This window comes from Psammomys obesus, unplaced genomic scaffold (assembly GCF_907164565.1).
Source record: "Psammomys obesus unplaced genomic scaffold, mPsaObe1.curated_primary_1811, whole genome shotgun sequence".
Lineage (NCBI taxonomy): Eukaryota > Metazoa > Chordata > Mammalia > Rodentia > Muridae > Psammomys > Psammomys obesus.
The window spans coordinates 140,678-161,329 of record NW_026590258.1 but is presented as its reverse complement, the minus strand read 5'-3'; the positions used below and the strand labels follow the sequence as shown (position 1 = coordinate 161,329).

General features: G+C 40.9%; 3 pseudogenes; 2 read left to right on the top strand and 1 right to left on the bottom strand.

Annotated features, from left to right (window-relative positions):
* Window positions 1–1,845: 1,845 nt before the first annotated feature.
* LOC129676393 (PRELI domain-containing protein 1, mitochondrial-like) lies at window positions 1,846–2,409 on the top strand (annotated as a pseudogene).
* A 1,925-nt stretch (window positions 2,410–4,334) lies between these two features.
* LOC129676396 (RAD9, HUS1, RAD1-interacting nuclear orphan protein 1-like) lies at window positions 4,335–5,571 on the bottom strand (annotated as a pseudogene).
* On the top strand, window positions 5,570–5,927 carry LOC129676395 (60S ribosomal protein L36a-like; annotated as a pseudogene).
* The last annotated feature ends 14,725 nt before the right edge of the window (window positions 5,928–20,652 follow it).

Sequence of the window (20,652 nt, the reverse complement as noted above, 5' to 3'; positions counted from 1 at the left end):
TAATCTCAGCACTCAGGAGGCTGAAACAGGATTGCCATTAGATTCATACCAGCCTCAACTACAGAGTGATATCCTATCTCAAATTAAAAAAAAGAAGCTTAGCATCTGAAAATAATGCTTGATGCCTCTTCAGCAAGGCCTATGTGAAGAAAAGAATCCACATTTTATCTTGACAACTTTTTAGGCCTCACTCAGATCCTAGAGCTTACCACTTTTCTGTTTTTAAGAGTTGGGATTTTATATTAGACTCTTTACTAAGAAACTTTTCTCCAGTTCCAAGATTTTAGTAAGAAGCCAGTGACTTCTACAATATAAAATAACAAACAAAATGTGCCAGAAACAAAAGGCTAGGTCCTGATCATTTACACAAAACATTAATCCTATTCTAAATTAGAAACAAGCAGGGAAGGCTCTGTAAAGAATGACAGTGGAGTTGAAGGGATGAGATGGCTTGTTCGGAAAAGTGTTTGCCTCGCAAGCATGAGGACCGGAGTTCTATACCCAAGCAAGGTGATGAACACTTGTAATCCCAGTGCTAGAAAGATGGAGACAAGGGGTCCCTGGAGCCTGCTGTGCAGACAGCCTACTCTACTTGTCAAACTCCAGACACTCTGTCAAAAAAAAAAAAAGTTGGCCAGTATCTGAGGTCTTTTTCTTGCCTCCACAGACATGTGCACATCCACCCACACAAACACACACACACAGTTATGTTCACATGTAAACAACAAACAAGTACAATGTGAATACATGATTCATAGTAAATTGTGGGTGTGTCAAAGAGACAAGAAATTTTAAAGACAAGACAACAAGAAATAGGATTACATCAGGTATTTTTATTTTGAAACTGATCTTTCACCAAGGTAATTTATACTAAGAGTACCGTCAGTCTGAGGTTGACAACGGCTGCTGACTCTGTATTTGATAGATGTGCTTCATGTGTGAGGATGTGGTGACCTCTGGTGAGCTTGTTTGGCTCTGGCAGGTTTTTCCAATAAGTGACTATGCATACATAGGAACCCTCCCGTCATAGCCTCCTGGCTGCATACACATTTTAAAATTAGGGTTGGCACAGCAACCCCATTTTCATTCTTCATGTGGTGGTTTAAATAAGAAATGTCCCCCGGAGGTTCAGACATTTGAACATTTGGTCTCCAGTTGGTGATGATAACTTCTCGGGGCCTGGAGAGATGGCTCAAATTTAAGAGTACTGGCTGCTCTTTGGGAAGTCCTGAGTTCAATTCCCAGCAAACATAATGGCTCCCAAACATTTATGATGATATCTGGTGCTCTCTTTTGGTGTGAAGGTGTGCATGCAGGCAGAACATGGTATACATAATAAATAAATAACTAGATAGGTATATAATAAAAATTAATAAATAATAAGTATTTGTTAAAGACTATAATTTCTCCTCACCTTCAGTTCTTTCTGTCTGTGCTTTTTTTTGTGGTTTGTGGTTGAGGATGTGACCTCTCAACTTCCTGTCACCTGCTGCCATCCCTACCCACCATGGTGGAGTCTTAACCTCTGGAACTGTAAGCCAAATTAAATGATTTCATAAATTGCCTTGGTCAGTCATGATATTTTATCACAGTAAGAGAAGAGTAACTAATACACTGACAACTTCCGTTTTCTTCTAGTTATTATTAAATAACTACCTGTACTATAGAATAAGTAATATTTGATGAAGAAAACTTAAAATTTCCTAGGAACTTTTATAGCCATGGTGGCAACTTGTGCCCAGCCCAGCAGAGGCTGCACTGTGAGCCTGGCAGGCATTCTCCAAGCCTTGTCCACCCCTGGCTCTGCACCCAGGTACTGTGTAGCTGCTCAGCCTGCCCACTGTGATGGTGGAGTATTTCCTGGGCCAGAATGTACTCTATGTTTCTGGGACCTACTGTTCATTGCCATGTGGCAATGGCACCTGAATCCTTATAGCAAACATAGCTTGACTGAAAACACAGCACACTGGGAAGTGACCCCTGACTAGAATCTTCTGTCTCAGAGACTCCTGACCAAGCCAAATAGGGTAGTACCCTGGGCAGACCAACTGTCTCCTTCCCATACTGCTCACTTGGTGTACATCCTGGAAGACTCTAATGTGGAGCCACAGAATCACATAACCACATTCACAGGAAACTGCAAACACACACAGGAAACCTTAGTCTCTTTCAGCTTATTGGGCATCACAAGAGCTATCCAGGAATTTGGTCTAGCCAATTCAAAAGCAATGTGACCAAGACAATAAAGAGTTTTGAATACATCTTGGCAAAGCTGCAACATACTTGATGAGACAGTAAAAGAGGCCAAAGACAAAGGAAAGGACGCCGGCAGCTGCAGAGGAGGTCAAGGACCTAGGCAACAAGGCTAACTCAATCAGGCAACATCAGCAGCAAGAGCAGTCTGTGTAGGCCACCAGCCAGTGTGGCTCAGCTCCTCTCCTCTCTCCCCAGTTACTTGGTTACTAAAAGTACATTTCCAGCCCTTTCTGCTGCCGAGATGATGGATGGGAGCAGGAGTCCTGTTCAGAATCTGTAGTATGAAGTCAGGCTCAGGGTTCACTCTGATCCTGACATCTCCCATTGGACAGCTGGTGACAGGTGCATAGGGGTGTAATGACTTTCTCAAGATGATGAGCAGTTAGAGTGCATGGTCCATGAGAGCAGAACTCCTTGTTTTATTCTCTGATGTGTCCCCAGTATATGGAACAATATTTAGCTCTCAACAGATTACCCATAGGCATTTGATTTGATTGGCCCCAGGAAAAGGGGAGGGAAGAGAATTTAGAAAATCATTTAGACTCTCCCCCACTAGGTGAGAGATGCCACACAGCACAAACATGGAGGACCATGCACTAAAGAGTAGGAGAAGGAAAGCAGAGAGTTTCTCCTGGCATGACTCCAGCACCTCCCTGACTCTATTAGACTGTCTTCCTGCCATATCCCTGGACTTTACTAGACACCATTACCTTTAGCCTTGACAAAGCAAGTAGTCAATGCTGTTCTTGCCAGCTTCCAGACAACCTCATTCTATGTGTATGTATTAATGAGACATAGACCAGCATCTGTTTTATGAGTGTCCTGAAGATGATTTGCAACCTTTCTCTCTGTTTTAAGTGCTCAGTGGATGAATATCTGAGTGTAAGATGTCAGACAATGCAGAAATGCAGGGAAGAGCTAAACAAAGAGGGGATGAGTGTTCTAGGCAGAAGAAGGCATCTATCCTTGTGTCAGTCAGAATGGCCATTGCCTCCAGCTTCTCAGTGTACAGCCAGCTGAGTCTCACCTCTGTTAATCCCAACCCATTCCATTACGTAAGCATTCTTAATTTTAATGGTGGTTTATAATTCAGCCCAAATTACTAATCTTTAAACATTAAGCCCTTGTTTATGTTCAAAGAAAAAATGACAAGTGACTAGTCACTATTGTGCAGTGACTAGGTAAATGATTGTCAGTGTACTGGGTTTTCTCATGGGGAAAAAAAAACATTTTAACATACATTTGTTAAGGGGTTGGTAGTAAAAATGTCAGATAAACACAGTGTAAATGGCAGTTGAGAACAGTCATATCGGGCTGGACTGAGGGCTTTATGATTAAGAGTAGTTACTCTTGCAAAGATCCCACATGGTGGCTCACAACTTTTACAGGAGATATGATACCCTCTTCTGACCTCTGTAGATAGCAGGCAGTCACATAGTGCACAAGCAACACACACACACACACACACACACACACACACACACACATGTTTTTAGAACAGCGGTATTGTTATAACATTTAAGATAAATTAGAGTTCATTTCATATTGAAATTTCTCTTTAAAGTCTCTAATATCTTCTGACTAAACTGCCCAAGTTAATACATTTTCTTCACTGAGATTTTGATGCTTTTGGAACAAAACAAAAATATGTCTTTTACATATCCTAATTCTTTGAAGTGTTTCCTGAACTAATCCACCTTGAGACAAAAGCACTATATTTGGGTTGAAGGGAACAATTACAGTTACAGTGATTGTTACACATAACTACTAAAATTATATATTAAGGGAGGCAAACATTTATTTACAAACATTATAAACACAAGATGCCCTGGAGGTTTAAAGCGTTAACGCAGGAAAAATACTGACAGTTCATAACACTAAATTCAACTGTTTCTGTTACAAGGTTCTTAAACAGCAATGAATTCCCTTACAACTTCTGGCATCTAGGTAAGTCTTTTTCCTATTTCTGTCAGTTTAATTTATTCCTTCAATATATGTATCTGAGCCAGGAAAATGACTTTTAAAACGCAATGACAATCTGCAGTTTTTGAGATGAAGTTGATGTCTGTGAAACTCAGTCAAATCTTCACAAGGGACTGGCTCCTGCCAGCTTCCCTCTCTTTAAGGTAGGCGAACAAGTGCCTCCCTAGCCTCTGTGTGACCTTCACCCTACACTTCTCCTCCGGGGTATCCTTGACCACAACAAGCTCTGGCTCTGGGCTGTTGGGAGTTCCAGGGACAAAGATGCAGCCTGGAGAACTGTTTTCTCTCTGGTTTGGGGAAACAAGATCTTCTCTCATAGATGCCTCCAACCCTGCCCCACCCCCGGAGGTCTGGATTATCAGAGGCTATGAACACATGAGGTGAGCTTTGAAGTGAATGCGCTGACAGTCCCCCACAGCTCTGGCGACTGAGCAGGAACTGCAGGCCTTCTGAGAGTGTCCTTTGACTGACAGGACTCCTCTCTGTTTAGGGCTATCACCAGTGTCTCTGAACCAGAAGACTGTGGACTCTCAAAGGTTAGCTGTGGAGATTTTCTAGTTAAGGTTCTTGCATAGTCTCGATGATAACGTTTCCGGAATGCTGGAAACCGGCTTTGTGCTGCTGTATCAAACAGCTGATAACCCAGTTGTGATTTTACCCCATCAGTGTACTTGCTGGAATCTGTACAATGTGGGTCTTGGGCTGCTTTAACGATTCAGAATGGTGTCTGGCGCCCTCCAGTGCATACTGATGAAATAGCAAGGAGGCTCTGTGCAACTGTTTGCAGTTCATTTCAGAGGCATCAATAGGTAAATAAACACGATGCAAGTTGCCTTCTGGGTCTGAGTTCCCCGCTTGTAGAGCATGTCTGGAGAGAAGAAACAAAAGATTTCCAGGATACAGCCCTTTGTGGTGGGGAAGTCAGGGCAGCAGCTTGAAGGTAGCCGTGCACATCATACCATCAGTCAGGAAGCAGAAAGAGGCTGAAATTACAGTTTTTAAGAACTGGTATGTCCTTGAGAGTTTTACTTCAGAAAATGTGAACCTACCTCATGACATCGCTACATATAAATATGCTTGTTTGCTATTAATACAGCATTATCATCATCAATATTATTACTTAACTATAATGTCTTCACTTTAAGCAAACTAACTTCATCACCACCACCCACCCCCATTTGAAATGACTCTTGTCTTAGCTCACAAAATGGCACAAGCGCACAGTGTAGTATTAAAGTGCCCACTAGAGGTGCATGTGTGTAACCCCAACACTTCGGAGATGACCGGGAAGACCAGACGTTAAAAATCATCTTACCTACATCGAAAGTTCATGGCCGCTTTCTGTGCCAATATCGCTCCCGTGAACGTGGTGAACGTTCCTAAGACCCGCCAGAAATTCTGCAAGAATTGTAGCAAGCACCAGCCCCACAAAGTGACGCAGTACAAGAAGAACAAGGGTTCTTTGTACGCACAGGGGAAGCTGCTTTATGACAGGAAACAGAGTGTCTATGGTGGGCAGAGTAAGCCTATTTGCTGTAAAAAGGCTAACACTACAAAGAAGACTGTGCTGAGACTTGAGCATGTTGAGCCCAATTGCAGGTCTAAGATCTTGAATGCTGGCAGTTAAGAGATGCAAGCATGTTGAACTGGGTGGTGATAAGAGAAAGAGACAAGTGAGCCGGTTCTAAGGTGATTTTGTTACTAAGACAAAAAAATAAAATCATGAGCTTTTATTCACCTCAAAAAAATTTCAAAGAAAAAAAAGTGAGAGAAAAAAGAAAATGTACAGTGAAGGTCACATGGAGGCAAAGAAGGCGCCTGTTGGCCTATCTTAAAGAGAGGGAAGCTGGCAGAAGCCATTCCCTTATAAAGATATGACTTAAGTTTCACAGACATCAACTTCATCTCAGAAACTTAAGGGACATGAGACCCTGTCTCAAGGAGAAGAAAGGAGAGGAGATGTTAGAGAGCAATTAAGTAATACTGAGATTGTGGACAAAATAACAAATTCTACCTTATTCCCAGTGGGGGAAAAGATATGTGCTGAGGTTAGTTGTTCCCACCACATTTTAAAAAAGAAAAACTTAAAGTAGAAAGAAAAGAAGGGGATTCTCTTGGGCCATTCATAAGCTGTGCGCTGGGCTATGAAATCACACAGAAAACAAGTTATGTATGCTGTCTTCTCTCTTGGAATTTGTGTCTGAGAGAAGGACAAGAGTTGGGAAAAACCATTACTTATCACAAGCAGTATGGAAACAGCAAACACACAGTAAACACTAAGGGCCCAACTTCCAGTTAGGACTTAACCAGTGGTCCCCAGAGTTGGTATGCAGGTTTTTGTTCTAAGGCTTTTATTGTTAATTACAATAGGGGGTGAAAAAAAATGACACTTCAAAAATTTAAGAAACCTTACCTAAGCCAGGAGTTATGTTTTTTCTTTTTTTTATTTATTTTTTATGTTTTTTTTCTTTTATCAAACTTTTTTTTTAATTTTTATTTAACTTTTATTAATTACACTTTATTCATTTTGTATCCCCCCCATAAGCTCCTCCCTCTTCCCCTCCCGATCCCACCCTTCCTCCCCTTTCTGCATGCATGCCCCTCCCCAAGTCCACTGATAGGGAAGGTCCTTCTCTCCTTCTTTCTGATCTTAGTCTATCAGTTCTCATCAGAAGTGGCTGCATTGTCATCTTCTGTGGCCTGGTATGGCTGTTCCTCCCTCAGAGGGAGGTGATCAAAGAGCAGGCCAATCAGAATATGTCAGAGGCAGTCCCTCTTCCCATTATTATATAACCCACTTGGACACTGAAATGCCATGGGCTACATCTGTGCAGGGGTTCTAGGTTATCTCCATGAATAGTTTTTGGTTGGAGTATGAGTCTCTAGGAAGTTCCCTGTGTTCAAATTTTCTTGTTCTGTTGCTCTTCTTGTGGAGTTCCTGTCCTCTCCAGCTCTTGCTATTTCCCACTTCTTACATAAAATTCCATTCACTCTGCCCAACAGTTGGCCATCAGGCTCAGCATCTGCTTTGATAGTCTGCAGGGCAGAGGCTTTCAGAGGCCCTCTGTGGCAGGTTCCTAGGTTGTTTCCTGTTTTCTTCTTCTTCTGATGTCCATCCTCTTTGCCTTTCAGGATGGGGATTGAGCATTTTAGTTAGGCTCCTCTCTTTTGCTTAGTTTGTTTAGATGTACAGATTTTAGCGGGTTTTATGAAGTCACTGATTGCTTCAAATTGAAAAAAAATAATATGAAGAATAATAATTGACTTCAAGGGTGTGTTCAGTGTGATGATGGGACCACAAGCTAAACATAAGCCTCTGTTCAGCCAGCAGGGAACATATGAAGGGGCTTCAGCAGTGAGGCCCAGTACTCAGTCCTGGAAGCGCATTCAGCAAGGGCTGCTATTGGTCAGGCAGACAGCTGAAGCAAAGGCTCCACTGACCACTTCTTCTCATTTCCCCAGAGGGTCCTCAAGGTCAGCTTTGTTCTGAAAATCTCCATTAGGCCACATTATGCTCAGAGGGATGCTTTCCAGGTGAATATGAGGGAAGAGAGGATGTTAAGGGATTTGGTGTCATTTTCACAAAGTAAACACAGCATTCTGAAACAATGAACACAGATTCTCTGAGGGAAAGGCTCAGGTAAGTGACACAGATGAGAGTGCACTTATGGATTGGGGCTAATTTGAGAATGTACTGGAAATCCAAGTGTGGGAGCTTCTGATGTATAAAATGAAGTGATTTGGGGATTTCTGAATAAACTCTTCTGGGTCAGAAGGAAGCTACTAGGAGATTGTGAGGAACTATCAGGAAATGACTAAGGAAGAGTGGCAAGAGGTACAAGAGTGGCACCGTCATGATTAATGGGAAGAAGCAATGTGGGAGACTGAGAGGGAACCGAAGTCACTCCTAAGTTCCTTCTCACTTCACTAAAAGAATTCCCTGAGGATCAGCAACTGAGAGGTCAGTTCAGAACAAGCCACGGAGCAGGGCATAAAAGTAGGTCAGAGTGTTAGCCATGTTCCAAATGAGGAGACTGAAGTGCAGGGAGGTTAAGAAACATGTCTCTTGGACATCGTTCAATGATACAGTGCTTGTCCAGAATGCATGACACCCAGTTCTTTCCCAGCACTATGTTCAGGGGAGAGAGGGCTGGGAGAGGGAGGGAAAAAAGAAGCCTGCCTAAGCTTACCCAGCAGGAAACTGCAAATCACTCCCTGCATTCAGATCAGTTTGACTCAATGATATACTTCTAGCCTCTCCAGCTGAGCACCCCATTCAAAATCCTTTGGTCTTAAGAGTCCCTGAGTTGCTTACTAGCATACAAGATCACTGTACCCCAAAACTTTGGAGTCAGTCTCTCATAAAAGAAAATCAAGCCCTACTGGGGACAGCTCATTCAGTTCAGTAATCTGATTTTAATAAAGAGGCTGGATTAGTCCTTCAATCTGGGAGGACCCTATCTCTAAAATCTTGTGTACACCTTGCATGAGAACATGCAAAACTTGCAGAAACTGAAGCAGAGACTGTGCCGGTGGGTTTAGCACCATCATGCTGTGAATTTCATTTGACTGCCACATATGGGTTATTCTCCTGAAATATGTGATTACCACATTATGAAACCCTAATTGTTTTTTTCCTATTCTGTATGAACTGCTTGGAAGATGAGATGCAAATTAACACATAATATAATTACAGCTCCTCTCACCCTATTCAAAAGTAGTGTTCTTTTCCATCAGACTCAGGTAAATGACCCTTATTTTGTTTAATTTACAGCATCCTCTTCTAGTCCTGGAACCAAGAAAGAGCATGAAGAACCAAAGCAATGCTAGAGAGTAATAACATGGCTGGGCGTATGACAATACCGAAATTTAGTTAAATTATGGGGATATAGTGACAAAAACAATCTGGTACCAGCATATAACAGACAACTAGACAGATTGAGCAGAAGAGAGAACCAGGAAATAAACCAACAGAGCTATGGCCATTGTGCTGACTAGTTCAATAAGAGTCATTTGGTAAGAGAGAACTTCAACTGAGAACACATCCACACCAGATCGGCCCCTGAGGAAGCCTGTGGTGCACTTTCTTGATTCATGGTTGATGTGGTAGGGACAGTTCACTGTGGGCAGTACGGACCCTGGGCTAGCAGTTCTGTAAAAAAGAAGGCTGATACACTCCTGTCTTGTTCTGTGTTTTATCCATCTCCTGAGGTCTATCCTATTTGCCTTTCTCAGTGAGGATGAAGCATCTCACCTAGGATCCTCCTTACTACAGAGGGCCTTTGAAAGACTCTACCCAGCAGGATAATAAAGCAGAGGCTGAGACTCAGAGACAAACTTTGGGTAGAGTGCAGGGAATCTTATGAAAGAAGGGGGAGATACAAAGACCTGGAGAGGACTGGAGCTCCACAAAGAGAGCAACCAAAAAATGTGGGCTCTGGGGTCTTTTCTGAGACTGATACTCCAACCAAGGACCATGCATGGTGATAACCTAGAACCCCTGCACAGATGTAGCCCATGGCAGCTCAGTCTCCAAGTGGGTTCACTGGTAATGGGAAAAAGGAAAGTATCTGACATGAACTCAGTGGCTGGCTCTTTGATTGCCTCCCCCTAAGAGAGGGGGCAGCCTTACCAGGCCCCAGAGGAAGACAATACAGACAGTCCTGATGAGACCTGATAGGCTAGGGTCAGATGGAAGGGGAAGAAAACCTCCCCTATCAGTGAACTTCGGGAAGGGCTTGGGGAGAGAAGAGGGAAGGAGGGAGGGTAGGATTGGGAGGGGACAAGGGAGGGGGATACAGCTGGAATACAAAGTGAATAAATTATAATAAATAAAAAGAAATAAACAACAACAAAAAAGAAAACAGACTGAGCAAGTCTTGGGAAGCAAGCCAGTAAGCAGCACTCCTCTGTAGCCTCTGCTTTAGCTTCTGCCTCCAGGTTCCTGCCCTGTATGAGTTCCTGCTCTAAATTCCTGCAGTAATGGACTTGATGGAAAACTATAAGTTGAAATAAGCCCTTTCCTACCCAAGTTGATTTTTGTCATGGTGTTTTATCACAACAATAGAAACCTAACTAAAACTAATTTTTGACAAAAGTGTAGGGGAAGAAAGATAGCCTTTTCAGCAAATAGTACTGGCAAAACTTGATATCTACCTGCTGAAAAATAAAATTAGAGTCATATCTTTCACGTTGTGCAAAAAATGAATTCAAAATACATCTAAGCTCTTAATTTAAAATATGCTGAAACTCTTAGACAAAAGCGTATAACATAGACTCGAAGACACTGGGGTCAGCAATAGCTTTCTGAATAGAACTTCAATAGCACAGGAACCATACCCAAGAATGAACTAATGGAACTACGTGAAATTCAAGTTTCTGCACAGCAAGACAAAATATCAGGAGAACACACAGACAGCCCACAGAACTACTTTTCCAACTACATTCCAGATAATTCAGAATTTATAAATTTAAAATCCCCAGAAATTCACTGCAAAGAAAATAAAACTCCAAACAACCTGTTGGCTAATTAATTGAACAGATGATTTTTGAAAGAAGAAACACAAATGACCAATACTATTCTTTAAATGTGCTCAACATCCCCAATTATTAGGTAATTGCAAATTAAAACTATTTTGAGACACCACTTTATTCCACTCAGAATGACTATCATAAAGAAATCTGACAACAAATCTTGGAAAGGATGTGTGGAAGCAGAAACCTTATTCACTGCTGGTGGGAGTGAAAATTAATCAATCCAGCCATTATGGATTCATAAAAAAATTAAAAATATAATTTTTTTTCAAATGACCCAGCAATTCTACTTCTGAGCACAAACCTAGAGAACTCCACACCCTACCATGGAGATATTTGCATATGTAAGTTTATTGATACTTCATTCACTAGAGCTAGGAAATGGAATCAAACTAGATGAACATTAGTAGGTGAATGAATAATGAAAATTTGGTACATATATGAAATTGAATATATTCATCTACAAAGAAAACCAAAACCATAACATCTGCGGAAAAGTGATGAAGTTAGAATATATAATATTAAGGGAGTTTACCCAAACTGGGAAAGAAAAAAAAAAAGTCTCCCTTGTGAAGGTTGTAGCTTGTTATATAAACACAGATATGTATTAAGAGCTGTAGGTGTAGGTATAGAATAGCACTTAGAAAGGAGAGTAAGATGATCAATGATGGAATGCAAACAAAGCATACATGGATCATGAATGAGGATACAAGGCTAATTGCTTTTCTAGTTTCAACTCTGTTAATTTTTCTCCATTGTAGATAGGTCCATAAAAATGTAATTGATCAGCCAGGAGTGGTGGCACATGTCTTTAATCCCAGAAAGAGGGAGGCAGAGGCAGGTGGATCTCTGTGAGTTCGAGGCCAGCCTGGTCTACAAATTGAGTCTAGGACAGCCAGGGTAGAGAAACCCTGTCTCGATAGATAGATAGATAGATAGATAGATAGATAGATAGATAGATAGATAGATAGATGAATAAATAGACGAATAAATAGATAAATAAAGAATAAGTAATTGCATGAAAGTAAAAAAAAAAAAACTAATAAAAGCTCCACAGCTTCAGGTGTGCAGTGTTATGCCATTTTCTAGAGAAATGGCTTCATAGCTCTCCTCCCACCCTCAAGCTCTCACATTCTTTCTGTCTCTAAGCCCTGTGAGAGGGAGATCATACAGATGTTCTATTAAAGTCTGAGCACCCACAATCACTTATTTTCATTTGACCAGTTATGTGTCTCTTGCTCCAACACTACCCAATGGCTGAAAGAAGCTTCAGATAAAGGCTGAAAGCAGCATTAATAAATAGGTATGAAAATAAATATTTAGAATGTTGTTCACCATGCCGACTTAATAAAACAAAGCAGTAGTGGGTTTTTCTATAGAATTTATGACATCCGGGTCATGGACTTTTGACCTGGCTTAGAGTGCCAGGCATGAATTCCTTTTGTGGAGAGGTCCCCAACCCCAACTCCAATCAGAAAGTTGCTGGTTACCCCCATGACAGTAGTTATACCACTACTGTGCCAGTGGGCACATGCTGACTGGAAGGTCGATATTAGAGTATACAGGGTCCAGCACTGGGTCAGGACACTGATGACTTCTCTCTAAGACACATTTTTCTAACTAAGCATCTTATATTCAGGCTTGATGGCACAGGCCTGTAATCCCACCTAATCAAGAGGTGGGAGGTCACAAGCTCAAGGCCTGCAAGGCTGAAGGCTACAGAATGAGTTGTAGCCAGCCTAGGTAACTGAAGGAGAAAGTAGGACATACTAAAAGGGCTATGATATAACTCAGTGGTAGTGTCCTTACCTAGACATACATGAGATTCTGAGAAAAAAATACTTAATCTTTGACTGCATCATTCTTTTACCAGTGAATTTTCATTAAAGAGCTATAAGAAGTCAAATCCTAAAAGAATGAGTCATCATGGAAGAATGGCATACATGAGATTGAGGCGTGCATAAAGCCAGGGTTCCACTCTGCCCTCATACCCTCTCTGGGTACAAATGGCCAAAAACCTTTGGTCCTCTTTACTGATGGCTTAAAGATTCCTCGAATCTGGTCCACTCCCATCATCTGTTATCTACAAGAAAAAAAAAAAAAAAGATGGGTCTGGTAAAGTAATGAGAGTGGTTGAGGTTAGGAGTACAGTGAAAAGAGAAAAATAGAAAGAAGGAGGGGAGGGGGGAGAGTCATTCCTGATATAAGCCTGTAGTTATTGATGTGAAATTTTATTAAGTGAGAAAAGCAGGTTTCAGAACTATAGGTAAAATTAATCTCATTGTTAAAGCATATGCATGGTAAGCATAGAAATACATGTATGTATATATACAGAGAAAAAGAAAAAACAACAAAGAAGCAGAAACAACAAAGAAAAACTCATCATTAAACATCAAAAACTGAGTATTTTTCTGAGCTAAAAAAATAATATGTCCATTTCTTTGTTTGCTTTTAATATTTCCTAATTTTTTTTCCTACAATGAATAAAACTTTACTAGGCAAAGTGTTAAAAAATGGTCAGAAAAAGAACTGAGTAGCTGTGACTAAAGCTTGGTATCAGGTACTTACTCAGCATTTTCTGTGTTCCTCTGGCAGTTATTCTGCCATTATTATGTGTTATTTAATATTATGCCAAGACACTGTGATGAAGGCAAAAACAATGCTCTCTGGACTCTGCACCTAGCTCTGAAAGTCATTAGGCTCAGGCTTGGGGGTGTGGTGCTCACTGGGTAAGAGCACTTGGATTGCAAGCATCAGCACCTGAGTTCAACCCTGGAACTCACATGAAAATCCACAGTTGGTTACATGTGCCAGTAACCTCAGAGTTGTGGGGCCAAAGACAGGAGGATCAATCACTGGAGCTTACTGGCTGCCAGCCTGGCTCAAGGGTCAGTGAATGTGCCTGTCTCAAGTGGAAAAGTAGAGTGTGGGAGAACAGGACTCCTGGTGTCCTTTTCTGCTCCCTGTGTGTGTGCATGGGTGTGCACACCCACACACATTTATACCTGTACACAGCTCACATATACTGATACCCACAGTAATAAAAATGGAATAGCAAAGCATCAGACCTTGTATTTCTAACATGCATTATTAAATAAAATATAGAAAGTAAAAAACTATTCCATACTCCCTTGTTTTCCTCTACACCCTTAACAGGCCCCTTATGCTTCCGTGATTTTAATCTTTTTCTGACTTATTTATTTTATTTGTATGAGTGTTTTGCCTCATGTGTGTATGTGCACCATGTGCATGTCTGGGCATCTGATCCCCTGAAACTGGAGTTACAGGTGGTTGTGGGCTGCCATGTGGGTGCTGGGAAGTGAACCCAGGGTCTTTGCAAGACCAGCAAGTGCTCTTAAGTCCTGAGCCAACTGTCCAGCTTTACACATTTTTTTTTTCAAATCTAGATTCTGCATATGAAAGAAAGCATGAGCTCTTTCTGGATCTGGCTTGTCTCTCTTAACACAATGATCTGCAGCTCCACATACTTTTCTGCAAATGACATAATTCTGCTATTCCTACCTGAATAAAACTCTATTTTGTATACAATTTTCTTTAACCATCCATCTGCTGATGGGCATCCAAGGTCATTCTACTGGGTGTTGTGAGCAGTGCTGGAGTTACCATGGATACACAGCCGCCTCGGCAATACACATCCTAAGATTCCTTGGGGAGAAGGCTCAGAAGTGGTGGAGCTGGATCATACAGCAGGCCTGTGTTTAGTTTCAGAAACCTCCAAGCTGGTTTCCACGTGGCTTCACCAGCTCACAATTCCACCAAGAGTGTAAAAGGGTTTCTTTTTCCAGTATCTTGCCAACATTTGTTGGTGTTTGTTTTCTTGATGACATTCTAACCAAAGTGTAAGGTAATTTCAAAGTCAATTTGATTTGACAAAGATGTAAAACTTTTTTTCATGTATTTCAGAGACATTTGAAAAGTTCAGTTGCCCATTGGTTAACTGGATTATTTGCTCATTTGGCATCTATTTTTTTAGTTCTTTATATATGTGTCTATTAATCCCATGTCTGATGAATAACTGACAAGGATACATGCCCATTCTTCAGAATGTCTCTTCAGGCTGACAATTATTTATTTCACTATATGGAAGCTTTTGCTATGACACAATTCCACTTGTCAGTCCTAAATCAGAAAAGCAAATCTATACCAGCCTCAAAAATACCCTTATAATAAACCTCTCTTTAGTTTCAATAATTGAAATTAGTAAATGTGTTCCTTAGCCTAAAAATAAATTTTTAATTAGTCTTTTTGTACTTCCCACTAATATTTATTTTTTGTGATATTTTCCCAAAATTTTCTGTGCTTGTATTTGTGATTAATTTCATGATTTTTTCTTTGATTTTCACTGGTATTATTTTAAATTTCCACATGCATATTCTTATATAACCTTTCTACCTGGGCTTTCTAAAAATGCTAAAGGCAACATGGGTCATACAGAAGGAGACAGGTTCACAGCCCTAGACGCTGCATGGTGATTATTTTCATCCTATCCTTCTGTGTGGTGGTTAACCAAGAAGGTCAAGGAGAAAATGAGTCACGGTTGAGAGTTTGTTGGTAACATGCATGCAGCAGGCACGCAGTCTTGTTCATTATTCTATTTTGGACTCAATATTAACATTTCTTGGATCATAATGCTTCCCTCATTGTTTCCACCATTAACATGGTGCCCCCTGTGGGAACACTGGCCCAACACTAATGAGCTATTCACAGGAGAAACAGGAGCAGGGTTCCAGGAGCCAAGGTAAAACAATTAGAGAGAAAGGGAGATGGTTGGCTCCTGACCTAAATTGAATTGCTTTAAAGAGACAGAAACAGATTTTTAATTATGTAATCTCTTTGATTCCCATTTCCTTTAAAATGTAAAGGTCAAATTCCCCTTGCAAATGCTAAGGTCCAGATCTGATATTTACTGTCTGTGATGACTGAGTTGACTAAAACCAGAAGTGTCCTGTTTAGCCAGATGCAGCAAAGCTTGTTTTGTTGTTGTTGTTTCCCTTTTGTTATCATACAAAGTGCTATGTAGAATAATTAATAACTGCTGTCTGTCTCCTTTTGCATCTCATTTCTATTTTCAAATAGGATTCTAGGGCAGAGAATGTGGATCAGTGAAAGAGTGTTTGCCTAGCATGTGTCAAGTTCTGAATGCACTCCCCAATACAGAATAAAAAATTAATTCAATAAATCAAAATATTATGATAAGCTGGGTGTAGTGGCACTTGCCTGTAATACCAGCACCCTCATATGCAGAGGCAAGTGGATCACTGTGAGTTCAAGGTCCACCTGATCTACAAAAGTGAGTCCAGGACAAGCAAGGAAACACAGAGGAAAAATATATATATATATATTCTGTAAGAAAGAGAATCATTTAAAGACATGAAGAGTTGTGATAACTTCTACTTTTGCAGGACTTCACTATGCATAAAGATTGCTTTAAGCTGCCCTTCCTGGGCTAGCAAGATGCCACTTGACTCCCAATCTGATGACCTGATTCAACCCTTAGGATTCACATGATAGACAAAGAGAATGAAGTCCCACAAGTTGCCATCTGACCTCCACACATGGGCACACAACTATGTAAATACATAGAAGCAATTTAACATTTTTAAAGCTAATCTTCCAGGGTTCACATCTCATTTAATTCTGATTTCAGTAAAAGAAGAGAATTTTCTTCTTACACCTGGTTCTCAGCCCCTCTCCTCTCCCCTCTGTCCCCATCTTTTCTTTTCCTCCATCCTTGGAGGCCAGCAAAGACAACCTCTTCAAGCAGCAACCTCCCCAATTCCATCAGCTCCCTGTCCTGCTGTTCTGCACAGTCCTGTGCACACTGTCCATGCTGGCACTTTAGCTCACATTTTTCACTGCTTCATCTTTCACTGACAAGAAAGATAGCAAACAGGCTGCTTTTGTCCATACAACAGAATATGAAAGGTATGAAGGGGCAGATGGGCCCAGAGCTTGGATCTCCACCATCAGACTCTCTTCCTCCTCCATTTCTTGACTGTTTTTCTCTCCACAGTTTCCTTCTTATTTGAGCTCCCCCCAAAATGGCTTTTATCCAGTACGTAGAGGCCCCAGGAAAAAGGGGCAGCACTTCTGCAGAAGCTACAAATACATGTCCCCCAACAGTAAGCAAGCCTGAAGCATCAGTAAGCTCCATTCATGTCTTGACTTTGCCAAGCTTTTTCTTCCTTGCCTTTGCCATGCACATTTCTTTCCCTGCTGCCCTAACCTCTGCCTAATAAATCAGAAACCATCTGGGGGACAGCGGTGGCCTAGAAAAACTCCAAAACAGGGGGAACATCAGTCATCAGGAGTGTGGGGCATGAACTATTGCACTCTGGGTGACCTTGCAGGCCACCATTAACTGCCTCCCTCTTAACAGCATTTAACACTCTCACAAGGATTGATGTGATTGAGCTCATTCACCAAGGTGCACTAACTCTCCTCTGAGATAAAACATTCCATCTTAGAGGGAGACTCCTTAAGATACCTGATGTTCTAAATGGGACTAGAACATTCCACCTTTCAGGGAAATTCGCTGAAACTCTGGAACTATACAGCTCATTTGCTTTAGAAGCTTCCTGAAACTCAACAGATTCACTAGGCCTCTCTCTCCCCAAGCATATATAAGCAGTAAAGAATTCTAAGAGACACTCACAGACAAGATGAGCTGCCTATGAGAGGCTTAGCCCAGATGACCTGCCTAGATGCAACTGAGACCAGCCACAATTCCTGGAAGAGGACCTCCTCAGACAGACAAACTCACTGCAAGTTGTGCCATGAGCTCCAGGTTCCAGCTTTCCAGCTTTCAGGAGCCATCACTCATGCTAAACTGGACTTCTGGTTTTAAAGTTGTTTTTGAGTCGTTTCTGCTCCTGTAGGTAACCTCAGTAGAATTCAGTGGTTCATCAAGTTGGACTGTAGAAGTATCCTTACTTTGGTCTGTCGCTGGTTCCCTATCTGAGGTTAGTAGATGCTTGTTCACCTTTTCTGGGAAACAGTGTCACACAACATTCACCAACACCCCTGACCTTTCCTGAGTAATATAGTGCCTACAGCAGTCTTCTCTTAGCTGTGCTTTGACTCTTAAATAAAGCCCATAGCCTGAACTCTTTCTTAACTGTACCTGTATATTCTCAGTATCTCTGACTAAGATATAACTGTGGGACTTCAATTTCACTCAATTGTACTTCCTCCCCATTATCAGTATCCGTGGCAGTCTATCACTAGCCCCAGTGAGCCATGACTTGCAGGACCTGCACACTATGCTTTCATCCCATGGACTTGTCAGACTTCCCTGGGACCAGCCTCAGTCACAGAATACAGAAGAGATGATACTGTGAGATTTTCAGGTCTTGGGAAGATATGTGACTTTTCTGCATTTAAGCCCATGGGGATTATAAGTACTGCTGAAGAGCCCAAACCATCACAGTGTCCCCAAATGTAATCAAATTTCTAGATGGCCCAAAAACCATGTGAGTGACAGTAGTGGCCACTGGTGATTTTACACAACTGTGCAACTGTGTCCATATTGAAGAAATCTAGGAAAATAAAGATTTTTTTGTTTATTTTGTTTTGTTTTGCTTTGCTTTGCTTTAAGCCAGTAAATTTTAAGTTTTGTGTGCAATAAAAAAACAAAAACAAAAACAAAACAACAACAACAAAAATCAAGCCCAACAAGTACAAAGATGCTCTGTGATTAAGAGCACTGAATGTTCTTCCAGAGGGCCCAGGTTCAATTCCCAGCACCCACATGGCAGCTGTCAACTGTCTGTAACTCCAAGATCTGACTTTTTTACCCAGACATACAGGCAATGCAGGCAAAACACAAATGCTCATAAAATTAAAAATAAAAATAAATGCATTAAAAATTGTTTGAAACAAATCTTTGTGCTGACAGTGCCCATGCCTCATAGACACCTGTGTGTAACCACCATCTCCAGCTTCACCACACAGAGTATGCCCCCAGGCCAATGGCACTGCTTTTCAATGCATGTTCAACCCTGGCAATGGTTGTACATACCTGGAATTCCAAGCTTGGAAGATGGAAGAAGGAAGACTAGAGATTAAGTTACAGATTGTCCTCAGATACATGGTCAATGCTAGCCTGGACAACATCAGATACTGTCTTTTACAATGAAAGAGAGACTAACTGAATGCATAGTCACATCCTGATACATTCAGCTGGCTCAAGAATTCTGGGTGTAAGGATCATGCATGGACATAACCTAGAACCCCTACACAGATATAGCCCATGGTAGGTCAGTGTCCAAATGGGTAACGTAGTAATAGGAACAGGGACTGCTTCTGACATGACTGATTGGCCTGCTCTTTGATCACCTCCCGCTGAGTGGGAACCGCCTTACCAGGCCACAGAGAAAGACAATGAAGGCAATCCTGATGAGACCTGATAGACTAGGGTCAGAGGGAAGGAGAGGAGGGCTTCCTCTATCAGTGGACATGGGGAGGGGCATGGGAGGAGACAAAGGAGGGGGATACAAAATCAATAAGTTGTAATTAATAAAAAGATTAATTAAAAAAAGAATTCTGGATGTGACTGCAAATAAATATCCATTTTTATTAGATCCTCAATTAATTCTGTTATACAAGTTTGAAACACTATGCTAATCCATTTAAAAATGCACTCAATTCAATATATGTATACATGTATGTGTGCATATATATATATAATACATATATATATATATATTTCAAGAAAACTATTCATGTTTGCTTCTTGGAGGATATACTATGTTGATGGTATGTGGACAATGATGTGGCTTTTAATTATATGGATTGTCTATCTTGACATCTTCAATTCAGTAGATGTCTTCAACTATACTCTCTAATACTGATTTGTTTAATAATGTAATGCTGAAATCATGGGTTTTTAAAAATCACAGTAATCATCCTAAAACTGTAACCATTACTCTATAAAAAACAAAAAAGATTTAGGATTTGTTCTTTGGACAAATGCAAATATATCTTTAATGTTTCAGCTATTGTAAGTCATGGATATTAACTTGTGAGAATGTTTCAGGCATTCTGCCATTTTCCTCCTGCCCTCGATTTGGTCATACCTTTCTACCTTTCTATTTTGTGTTGAACTTACGGCTTTTTTCATACTGAAAAGATGACATTGCCCCATGAGCCAAAAAATAAATGGAAATTCGGGAAGAAAAAAAAAGAAGTAATAAAGCAAATTACGGATAAGCATGAGGAAGAAACTAATGAAAAAAGACAGTAAGAAAATGGGAACCATGCCTGTAATCCTAGCACATGGGAGGCAGGAGCAGACAGATCTCTGTGAGTTCAAGGCCAGCCTAATCTACAAAGTAAGTCCAGGATAGCCAAGGCTATGCAGAGAAACTCATTTCTAAAAAAGAAAAAAAGAAAAAGAAAAAGAAAAAAAGAAAGAAAGAAAAAAGAAAGAGAAAAAAGACAAAAAGAAACCTGGAAAGATTGAAGTTGATAAATATGCCCCAAAGATAGTTTTCTGAAAGAACCAATGATAGCTTTTTGTTCTTTAATAAATTCATACATGCATACAATGGTTTTTTTATTTTCTTACACTTTATTCACTTAGTATCCCCCCATAAGCCCCTCCCTTCTCCCCTCCCGATCCCACCCTCCCTCCCCCTTCTTCATGCATGCCCCTCCCCAAGTCCACTAATAAGGGAGGTCTTCCTATCCTTCCATCTGATGATCTTAGTCTATCAGATCACATCCGGAGTGGCTGCATTATCATCTTCTGTTGCCTGGTAAGACTGCTCTCCCCTCAGGGGGAGGTGATCAAAGAGCAGGCCTATCAGATTGTGTCGAAGGCAGTCCCTCTTCCCATTACTATGTAACCCACTTAGA